The sequence below is a fragment of the Sinocyclocheilus grahami genome, unplaced genomic scaffold (genome assembly GCF_001515645.1).
Source record: "Sinocyclocheilus grahami isolate Dianchi unplaced genomic scaffold, SAMN03320097.WGS_v1.1 scaffold64.1, whole genome shotgun sequence".
NCBI lineage: Eukaryota > Metazoa > Chordata > Actinopteri > Cypriniformes > Cyprinidae > Sinocyclocheilus > Sinocyclocheilus grahami.
This window is the reverse complement of record NW_015505243.1, coordinates 814,450-824,449: the sequence shown is the minus strand read 5'-3', so window position 1 is coordinate 824,449 and position 10,000 is coordinate 814,450. Positions and strand designations below refer to the sequence as shown.

Here is a 10,000-nt window from a genome sequence, read left to right as displayed (position 1 = left end):
CAACCAGTCAACAACAGACACAACGCATCAGGCAGTGCATAATAAATTAAATAATAATCCTGTCATAACATCCTCTTCCCTGAAGGGCTGGATTTTCAGAAGTTTGGAATCCTAATGGTTTTGTACAGATGCATCCGGAGCTCATGTTCATGCAAACAGAGGACTGTCATCAAACTTTGCAACATATTGATAATCTCTCATAAATTATGCGGTATTAACTATGATTTTTAAGTGAGAAGCAGCTGCAGTAATCGCTGCAAATGCAAAATACACCAATGCTGCCAGTATAACACTCTTCTTATGTGTTTAACTGCACCACAAAATTCTACATTATTGAAAGCAAAGATCACAACAAGCTGTTATTGTGACAGTAGGCATAATGTCAAGATAAAACGACTGATATATTGCTCCCTAGTCCCCTTACAAAAATGTACTACCACTGTACATGTTCCCAAAAAAAAGGTAAGTGGCTAATAAGGAATATACTAATAAGATTTCAGGCTTGTTTTAAAGATGTTATAGGCTACTAGAAATCTTACCTGTAACATTAAATGTTGATGTGCTGTTCTGTGTGAGTTTAAAGGGAAGTCAGTCTGGTTACAGTCTATCATGCATCAGTTGTCTTAAAGTTATCCTCCTCATTAGAGCAGGCAAAGCCACCCGGTAACGAGGTGCAATACAGCGAAACATTCAGCTGTCAGTAATGAAATAATTCCACTGACGACGTTAAAACGGATAAGATATCGAGTTTGAATGATAAACTAGTAGTTCAAAGCTTTTCAGTGCAGTTTTTCACTGAACTCAGCGCACTCCAGCCAGCGGACCGATCCATTCCAAGCACACGCGCAGGGGTCAGTCTTAAAGGCTCGGCTTATGAATATTAATTACGTAGAATGACGTCCGCCGGGGAGGTTGAACTGATTGGCTGAAAGGTTTGTGGGTGGGCTCTAGTCAGCGGGGCGGATGGTAATTATGAATATTTAATGATATTACGTAACAGGACGCTCTAGGAGAGTTATCAAGCAACAACTGAAAAATACAATTAATATTTATCTGGTAAAAGTTTCTTTTTATTTCTTTAAATGCATCTCCAGTTCTCGTCTCTGACCAGCTGCCCTGAAGTAAAGCCGTTCAGCTTGAATAAAATAATGATCTTCACTTTCTTTTAGCTCTTCATATTGCTTACTATTATTAAAATGTATAATAATCATAAACAATATTTTGGATTTGTGGCCAAGTTTCATTTAATATTAAACTTCTGAATCACAGTTTCTTCATATTCGGTTCATATCGCTCTTATTTAATAATTGATATTTAATAACATAAACTACTCTTTGTCTCAGATCCCGATTAAAGGCAAGAGGGGATCGTGCATTTGCAATAGTTGGGGCGAGGCTATGGAATAGCCTTCCTTTATCTGTGAAAACTGCTAATTCTGTCTAGGAGTTTAAAATTAAATTGAAATCTTATTTTCTTTGGCTTTTTAAACTTTGTATGTATTTGTATTATTGTTCTCATTGACATTATCTTTTATTATTGGTTTTATCTTATTTGTACAGCACTATGGTCAACTGCTGTTGTGTTTATTGGTGCTTAAATACATGAATGAAATACATGAATGAATGAATAACATATAAATATTATAAAAATAAATTAGTAAAAATAAACATGGCTGTAATTATAGATATCTGTGAGTACTTTTTCACACCCGGTCTCCTATTACATTTCTCCAACACTGTTGTGCTTTCGATTGAATATGTGTTTGAATATCTCATGACTCTTGAGGTTTCAAAGATGTCGAAACGAAAGTAGAACAGCAGCCTCATGGTAATCTAGGGGGTGAAAACTGAGACTGTGTTTCGGCTACCTTCAGTTTCCCTGAGGGACAGAGCTGTGCCTTCATTTGCAAACCAATTGGCTTTAAAAAAAAGACTGCTATTCACATGTAAAAATGCAGATCTACATGAAACAACAGTTTGAGCCATGACTTATATTACACTAAAAAATATATACATTTTGTATATATATTTAATGCAATTTCCAAGAAGTTGTGATTTTATATATATATATTTTGACTTTAATATGCATTGACTAGAACCCTATATATATTCGTTTTCTTTATTTTTTTTATTAATATTTATCATTAAAAGTGCATTGATTACAAGCACCATTTGTTAAAATGGTCCTTGTTACATAATCGAGAAAACAGATCCTGCGCTCAGTGGATTATTCCATCTAATCATTCAATCTATTGTTATTTTAGTATCATTGACATAGTATTATAGTTTTGATTTAATATTTTGAATTAGTTTTTATTTTCATATTTTCCATTTTCATTTTAGTTAAAATTTTGGTATTTTTGCATGTTTTTATCATTTTTATTAGTGTTTTATTAGTATTTGTTTTTAAATGTCTATATAGTTTTTATTAACTTTAAATTAAGTTTTTGCCATTTTTTTATATTTTATAAAAATGTATATATTTATTATTTTTATTTTATTTCAAGTACCGAAAATGATTTGTGATTTTTTTTTTGATTTAGCAAAAATTCACCCACAGGATTTAAATCATTAATATTCATCCACCTAATAAAAGTCCCATGATTTACACAACTTGACAGCTCATATAAATCTTTTTGCATTGGAAAATTAAAATAAGCATTTTATCAAAAAAAATTTCTGGAGAAAAAAAACCCACTGAAAAGCATTTCCTCATTCACTTGCATGTGAGTTACTGAAATTTTTTGTTTACCAAAATTATTTAATGCAAGTCGATAGAATTTTATATTGAACCCAGTAAGTAAAGAACTAATAGAAACAGTTGTTCTTATCTTGAAAACAAAATACAACAATAAAGAAATATTTTAAGTATAAAACAGTACCTGGATACTTACAATATGCTAAAGTGGTATCTAGCAAATATCAACTGCTTGATTATCTATATTGTCACAAAATGTAAACTACATTATCACCCAGTGATTCGCAACTTCATCCCTTTTAGTCATATTTAGTAGAGTCAGACAAAAAAATTTGTTTACATTTTATGACAATACAAAAATGTATTTATACTTCCAGGATAGCAGCTACAGCCTCAGTGTTTACACTGTTATGTCTGTGTCAGCGCATTAAAATGGGGCCATTTTAACATTGAAATAAAAAAAAATAATAAAAAAAAGTCTTCATTTAAGAATAGATTCAGTACGTGTTAAGTAGATCACTACTTATTGTGCGCAAAAGAAAAAAAATAAGGACTTTATTCAACAACTCATCTCCTCCGCATCACCCTGTAGCGCCATTTTGGAGAGTATCATCTGGATGTAAACAGCGTATGCTGTTCTGTGTCAGCTGCGTCACGCCAGATCTGTTTCCTACGTTGTTGTGATTTGATCTGAACGAAAACAGCATATCCGTGTGACGCAGCTGACACAGAACAGCGTACGCTGTTTACGTCCAGCGGATACTCTCCAAAATGGAGATTCCATCAAAATTCCATCAAAAATATCATAATTTGTGTTCCGAAGATAAACGGTTTGAAACGACATGAGGGTGAGTAACTAATGACAGAATTTTCATTTTTGGGTGAACTAACCCTTTAACTTAAAAAAATAAAATAAAAACAAGTTCCCTGTTAAAGAACAGATTTTTGCATTTTAAATCCAATTTTGCGTAATTTTTTTAAGAAGTCATTTGACAGAGCGATCAACTAATATATAGTATATACGTATATAAGTATATAATGAGAGTCAAATTGTACCATAGCTTGTTCAGGAGAGGAGCGTTTTCCATTTTACTTTTCCAAGCAATCTTAGAAATATTGCCCCCTGGTGGACAAAAATGCATAGCAACACCTTGGCAACCACCTGCAACACTTTCATTTTCATTTCCATACCTGAAGTAAATGCAAAAACTACTTATTTTTACAATTCTGTACATATCCTGCATAACTTAAATACATTTTGCATTATACCCGATCAATACAGATGTATTAAATTCGTAAACTTTTTCCCAACTACAGAGTGAAAGGTCTGTTTTCTTTCTATTCTATGAGAGTAAAAAAGGTTCAGGGATTGTGGTGTTGAAGATGTACATGCCCTCAACAGGACGCCACTCCACACAGGATGACAGTAAAGCATACGGTCATGTGAACATCCCTGGGCAAAGCTTCCTCGACTTCCTCTTAAAGTCATGGACCACTGGATGAACTGCCTGCCCTGCGACAAAACATAAACATACATTCATCCAAGCCCATAAATGACTAATATGAGTGTCAACATCCTATAGACCGGTGATTCTCAAATGGTCATGATCCACAAATGAGTCACACTTCTGTTCTGAAAGATTGCAGACACCAAGGAAAAATACATCTTATAAATGTATATAAAATGCTAATTATTATTTAAATGCAAATAATTATACAAAGATTTAAAAATATAAATGCTAAAAATATATAATAGTAATTTAATAATAATTTATAATTAATTATAAAATATAACAAAAGATAAAAATTTAAAAATTGTGTGTATATATAGAATGCAGATTAATCTATAAATGCAAATAAATAATTATAAAAATATACAACATAAATATAATAATTTATAATTAATTATAATGTATTTATTATATACATTTATAATTATAACATACAAATACAAAAATTATATACAGTGGGGAAAAAAAGTTCCCTCCGTGTGGTTCTGGGATTTTTGCTCACAGTTCTTGTGATCATTTTGACCCCACGGGGTGAGATCTTGCGTGGAGTCCCAGATCGAGGGAGATTATCAGTGGTCTTGTATGTCTTCTATTTTCTAATAATTGCTCCCACAGTTGATTTCTTCACACCAAGCTGCTTTCCTATTGCAGATTCAGTCTTCCCAGCCTGGTGCAGGTCTACAATTTTGTTTCTGGTGTCCTTTGACAGCTCTTTGGTCTTGGCCATGGTGGAGTTTGGAGTGTGACTGTTTGAGGTTGTGGACAGGTGTCTTTTATACTGATAACGAGTTCAAACAGATGCCATTAATACAGGTAACCAGTGGAGGACAGAGGAGCCTCTTAAAGAAGAAGTTACAGGTCTGTGAGAGCCAGAAATCTTGCTTGTTTGTAGGTGACCAAATACTTATTTTACCGAGGAATTTACCAATGAATTCTTTAAAAATCCTACAACGTGATTTTCTGGATTTTTTTTTCTCATTTTGTCTCTCATAGTTGAGGTATACCTATGATGACAATTACAGGCCTCTCTCATCTTTTTAAGTGGGAGAACTTGCACAATTGGTGGCTGACTAAATACTTTTTTGCCCCACTGTATATACACAAATGTAAAATGCAACTAAACAACATAAAATCATTAATAATTAAGATTAATTAGTATTATTAGTATTACAAAATAATTAGATTACTCAAACTACTCAAGTTACTGTAAAACTACTGTGCATTATTATTTAATGAGAATTTATAAAGAGACGACTAAGTAAATTTTCCTTTTCAGTTTATGACGGATATTCATTTTGAATACTGTTGGACTGACACAGTTGAAGATAATATTACTCATTTTAAGTCTTATTTTAAAGCCATTGTTGTTTATTATTGACAAGCTTGGTACTGTTCTGGGTCATAACTTCACAAAATCTGGGTCATGAGCAAAACTAGTTCTGTGCCACTGCTATAAGACAATTTCTGCACAATAGAAACTTTAGTCTGTGTCCACAGTGAGACTGTTTGAATACGTTAATTTCCTCTGATTAAAGCTTCTGTCAGCACCACAGCAGTCTCAGCCACGGACCATTTTTCATCTAAGTGTTTTGATTATTATTTCATGCAGTGCCCCACTGCCCTGGAAGAATTTCTCGCTCTGGCTCTCGGCGGTTGAGTGTGCGATCCCGTCAGGAGTCGGTGTAGACTTGTGAGCAGAGCTTCAAACAGCATGTGTTCCTCTTCGCTCCGCTTTGATTCCGAACGGGAGGGGCACGAGTTGCCAAGCAGTCCTCTGCTCACCCTCCTCCTCTCCTCCACCACCCGCTGCTGCAGTGCCAACTTATCAAGCTCACATCTCTAGACTACATAACACATCATCATCATCATCATCATCATCACAAAGTATTAAGGCCAACTACAACGATAAAGATATCATTTTAGAAATCGTTCAAAATTAAAGAATATCAGAGTCCACATCACAACTATAAAGGTGCATTCATATTTACTGTTGCTCGGCAAAATTTTACCTGCGAAATGCAGTCGTTCCAACAGGAACATGCGTAAGTTTCACGTGAGGGCGAAAAAGTTCACACAGACCATGTTGGTCAAGTGAATTCGCTGCGCGGACCAACATAAATCTGATTAGTTTGAAAGTGACTTCTGTGTGAACTTTGCTTCATACGTCTCTACGCTATTGAAAGTGGGACCCGACCTGTTTTTACAAACAAAACATTATGGTTCTTGCTGTGAACACTTTACAGGTGTTGAACAGGCTTTAAAGGTGCTGTATATAATTTTTTTAATGTACTAAAGCATACAAATACCATAATATGTTTGCAGATATTTAGGAAACATGCCAAGTTCACATACTTGTTTCTCAGAAAAACAATGCTAGAGCCAGTTATTTGGACTTTGAAATGTGTGTTCCATGTCAGAACATCTGTTTTTGTTTTGGTGTGTGATTCCACCTAATGCCAGTTAACCCAGTAGTATTTCAACACCCAGGGTTGCCAGTTGGTGGAAAACACTGTGTAGTGCAGTCATGGAAGCCAACAAACGACCTGCGATAGAGATTGCAGATTCTACCTGACCTAAAAAGCATCGGCACCCATCTAAAAAGCTCTATGACCAGAGGCCTCAAATCATCAACTTACAATGTCTAAGGCTCTTCGCAGTACTGATCCTAGACTTCTGGGGGCCCTACGCAAGACTGTGTCAGTGGGGGGCGTTGGGGGTTTGTGGAGTGGGGTATGAGTGGTTATGAACGAATCGAATCGCGCTCGCGGAAAGCGCTTGAGTAACAGTGTCTCTTCCGCGGCTCGGTATGCTTTCAGCTCATTTTTTTTTGTCTTGAGCAAGACTACGACATTAACAATACATGATTTGACTGATTTTTACGTAGAAAGGGCAACAGCCCACCACATTAAAAAAAATGATCATTCATGTTTTCATAACCGCTGGCCAAATTCAAAAACGAAACTAAAATTAAATCATCTTTGAGAGCAAGGGGGCCCCCTGGTGTTTCGGGGGCCCTACGCAGCTTGCGTATTTTGCGTATACACTCTTAAAAATAAAGGTGCTTCAAAAGGTTCTTCAAGCGATGCCATAGAAGAACCATTTTTGGTTCCACAAAGAACCATTCAGTCAAAGGTTCTTTAAAGAACCATCTCTTTCTTACCGTTTTGTAATCTGAAGAACCTTCTTTCGCCCCAAAGAACCTTTTGTCAAACAGAAAGGTTCTTCAGATATTAAAGGTTCTTTATGGAACCATTTAGACAAAAAGGTTCTTCTATGGCATCGTGTAGGGAGGATCGGCTCTGGCTCGTCGCCTTACATTGTCAATTGTGCTGTTGTGTGTCCTCAATCTGGCAACCTGCACAAGCGTCGAATCTAGGGAGAATCGCCCGCACAATAAAAATATTGACAGCCAATCAGAATCCATACTGCTTTAAAGAGCTTGAGCGTTTAAAGTGGCAGACGACAGATAGTTAATAGACAGTTATAGATAATAGTTATCCTTATTGTTATCTTAATAGTTGTAGCTCTTGGTGTGAACGTGCCTAATGTTTGGAAACAATCAGCACGAGGCTTCACATAAATGGTTATTGGGGGCGGGTTTCAACGGCATCTGGATGCTATTAGCAGACAGAGATGTTAGCCATGTTATGTCTCTTATGCGCTTTGATGAGATGAAATGGCCAAACGCACCTGCTTTAATATCAGTCTGCTTGTGTTTGTGTGCTGCAGAGGGGCTGAACAGCTGTGGCACATGAGGGAAGCTGAGATAACTCTGAAAAATAACCCAAACACTTCACCACTCTTTTAACTTGTCAAGACCTGTAGTTCCCACAGTCTTCCGAAGAGCTCTCTGGGCATCAGCAGGGAGATGGCCCTCACTGCAGAGCACAATATCCAGGGGGTGAGGTTGGATCCAGATCCAACTCCTCCCACCTTACTTATACCTAAACCTACCCATCTCCACCCCCTGATCCCTAAACCCACCCATCTCCACCCCTAGATGTGGATCCAACCCCGCCCCCTGGATCTTTGTTCTGCAGTGAGGGGCTACTGTCAGCAGGGGAATGCAGGTAATATGGCTTCAAATCAACAGCACTGATGATTATAAGTGTGAAAAACAAAGACATCAGTCAACAAAACCAAAGGCATTAGGGTACAGTAAAACAAATCCAATTAAAGGCTTGTTCTGCGGTATTATATAAGAGGAATTGCCTTAGCAAGCTTTAATAATAAAACTTAAGTTTCTGGTTTGGTATCAAAGTGTCTAAAAAAGACAGAATGCTTTATATAACTGAATTATCTGAATTCGGAAATCACAATAAGCAATATTGCCAAGTCATCTGTGATGCTTCATCACTGGAGGGTGTCCAAAACTCAAGGTAGGACAGATTTTGATAATGGGCTGTAAAGCTTTTCACACTGTGATGGATCCATGGAATATCATCCCTGCCAAGAATGGACAGATTACAGTATATAAGCAACCTCCTGACATACAGACACGATCAACTACAGCCAAAGACAGAATAAAGTGAAGTAAAAAGGTCAAGGTAGGTCATAGTATAAAAAATATATGATAAAAATGAATGAAAAACATACATAAAAATAAGCAAAATATGAAAAAAATCTAAAATAACATTTTAATTTTGAAAATATATTTACAAAATATGATATATTACTCTGCAGGACAGTGGCTCTCCAGGACCGAACTTGCCTACCCCTGTATATATATATATATATATATATATATATACATATGTATTATATGTATTTGAGATCTGAAATTATGCTAGTAAATCCTATTTATCGTTTTGATGCATCGGAGTGAAAAATCAAGTCAAATAAGTTTGTGTGCAAATGGGGTTTAAAGTGCAAGTGCGCCCTCTGTGTCAAGGAGCAGCACTACAACAACCTGACTGCAGCACTTCTAGAGGTGTGAACAGTCCTAAAATCAGAACATGCTCAGAAGGGCGTTTTAAAAATAGATCAGCACCTGGCTTCATTCTAACAATAATTCACGCTGCAACAACGAATCTCCACAGTCTACACAACACATGCCAAGAGAAATTAATTGCTTATAATTAATCTTTCACAGCAACATGCTGCAGCTAGAGAAAATAATTTAATTTGCCATCATAATTTAAGTATGATTTTTATGCAGGAAAACAAGAGCAAACAGAAAGATGGATAATCCATTTACATGAAAATATTATCTACCGACAAAGATGAGCTTTATTAACTAAACAAAACCTTGCTTTGAGAAAAAACAGAGGATGTGCAGATAGGAAACACATCAAACTGTTGAGAATGTCAGTGAACTTTAGATAATAATTGGGTGTAGAAAAAAAAAAAACGTAAAAAATAATTTTTTTTCATTATAATAATAAATAATTAAATGTGTGCATATACAGTGGGTACGGAAAGTATTCAGACCCCCTTAAATTTTTCACTCTTTGTTATATTGCAGCCATTTGCTAAAATCATTTAAGTTAATTTTTTCCTCATTAATGTACACACAGCACCCCATATTGACAGAAAAACACAGAATTGTTGACATTTTTGCAGATTTATTAAAAAAGAAAAACTGAAATATCACATGGTCCTAAATATTCAGACCCTTTGCTCAGTATTTAGTAGAAGCACCCTTTTGATCTAATACAGCCATGAGTCTTTTTGGGAAAGAGGCAACAAGTTTTTCACACCTGGATTTGGGAATCCTCTGCCATTCCTCCTTGCAGAGCCTCTCCAGTTCTGGCAGGTTGGATGGTAAACGTTGGTGGACAGCAATTTTTAGG

At 35.8% G+C, this 10,000-nt stretch overlaps 1 protein-coding gene across 3 annotated transcripts in view; it reads right to left on the bottom strand.

Moving 5' to 3' along the window:
- Positions 1–10,000, bottom strand: part of LOC107584880 (coiled-coil domain-containing protein 120-like) — a 50,661-nt gene that overhangs the window by 27,226 nt on the left and 13,435 nt on the right. For 2 of the 3 annotated variants that reach the window (XM_016271648.1, XM_016271647.1), the window contains exon 1: positions 540–788. The exons of the other annotated variant lie outside the window; for it this stretch is intronic. The gene's annotated coding sequence lies outside the window, so the exon portion shown is untranslated. Of the gene's footprint in view, positions 1–539; positions 789–10,000 lie in introns of those variants that run through there. 3 annotated transcript variants of the gene reach the window in all.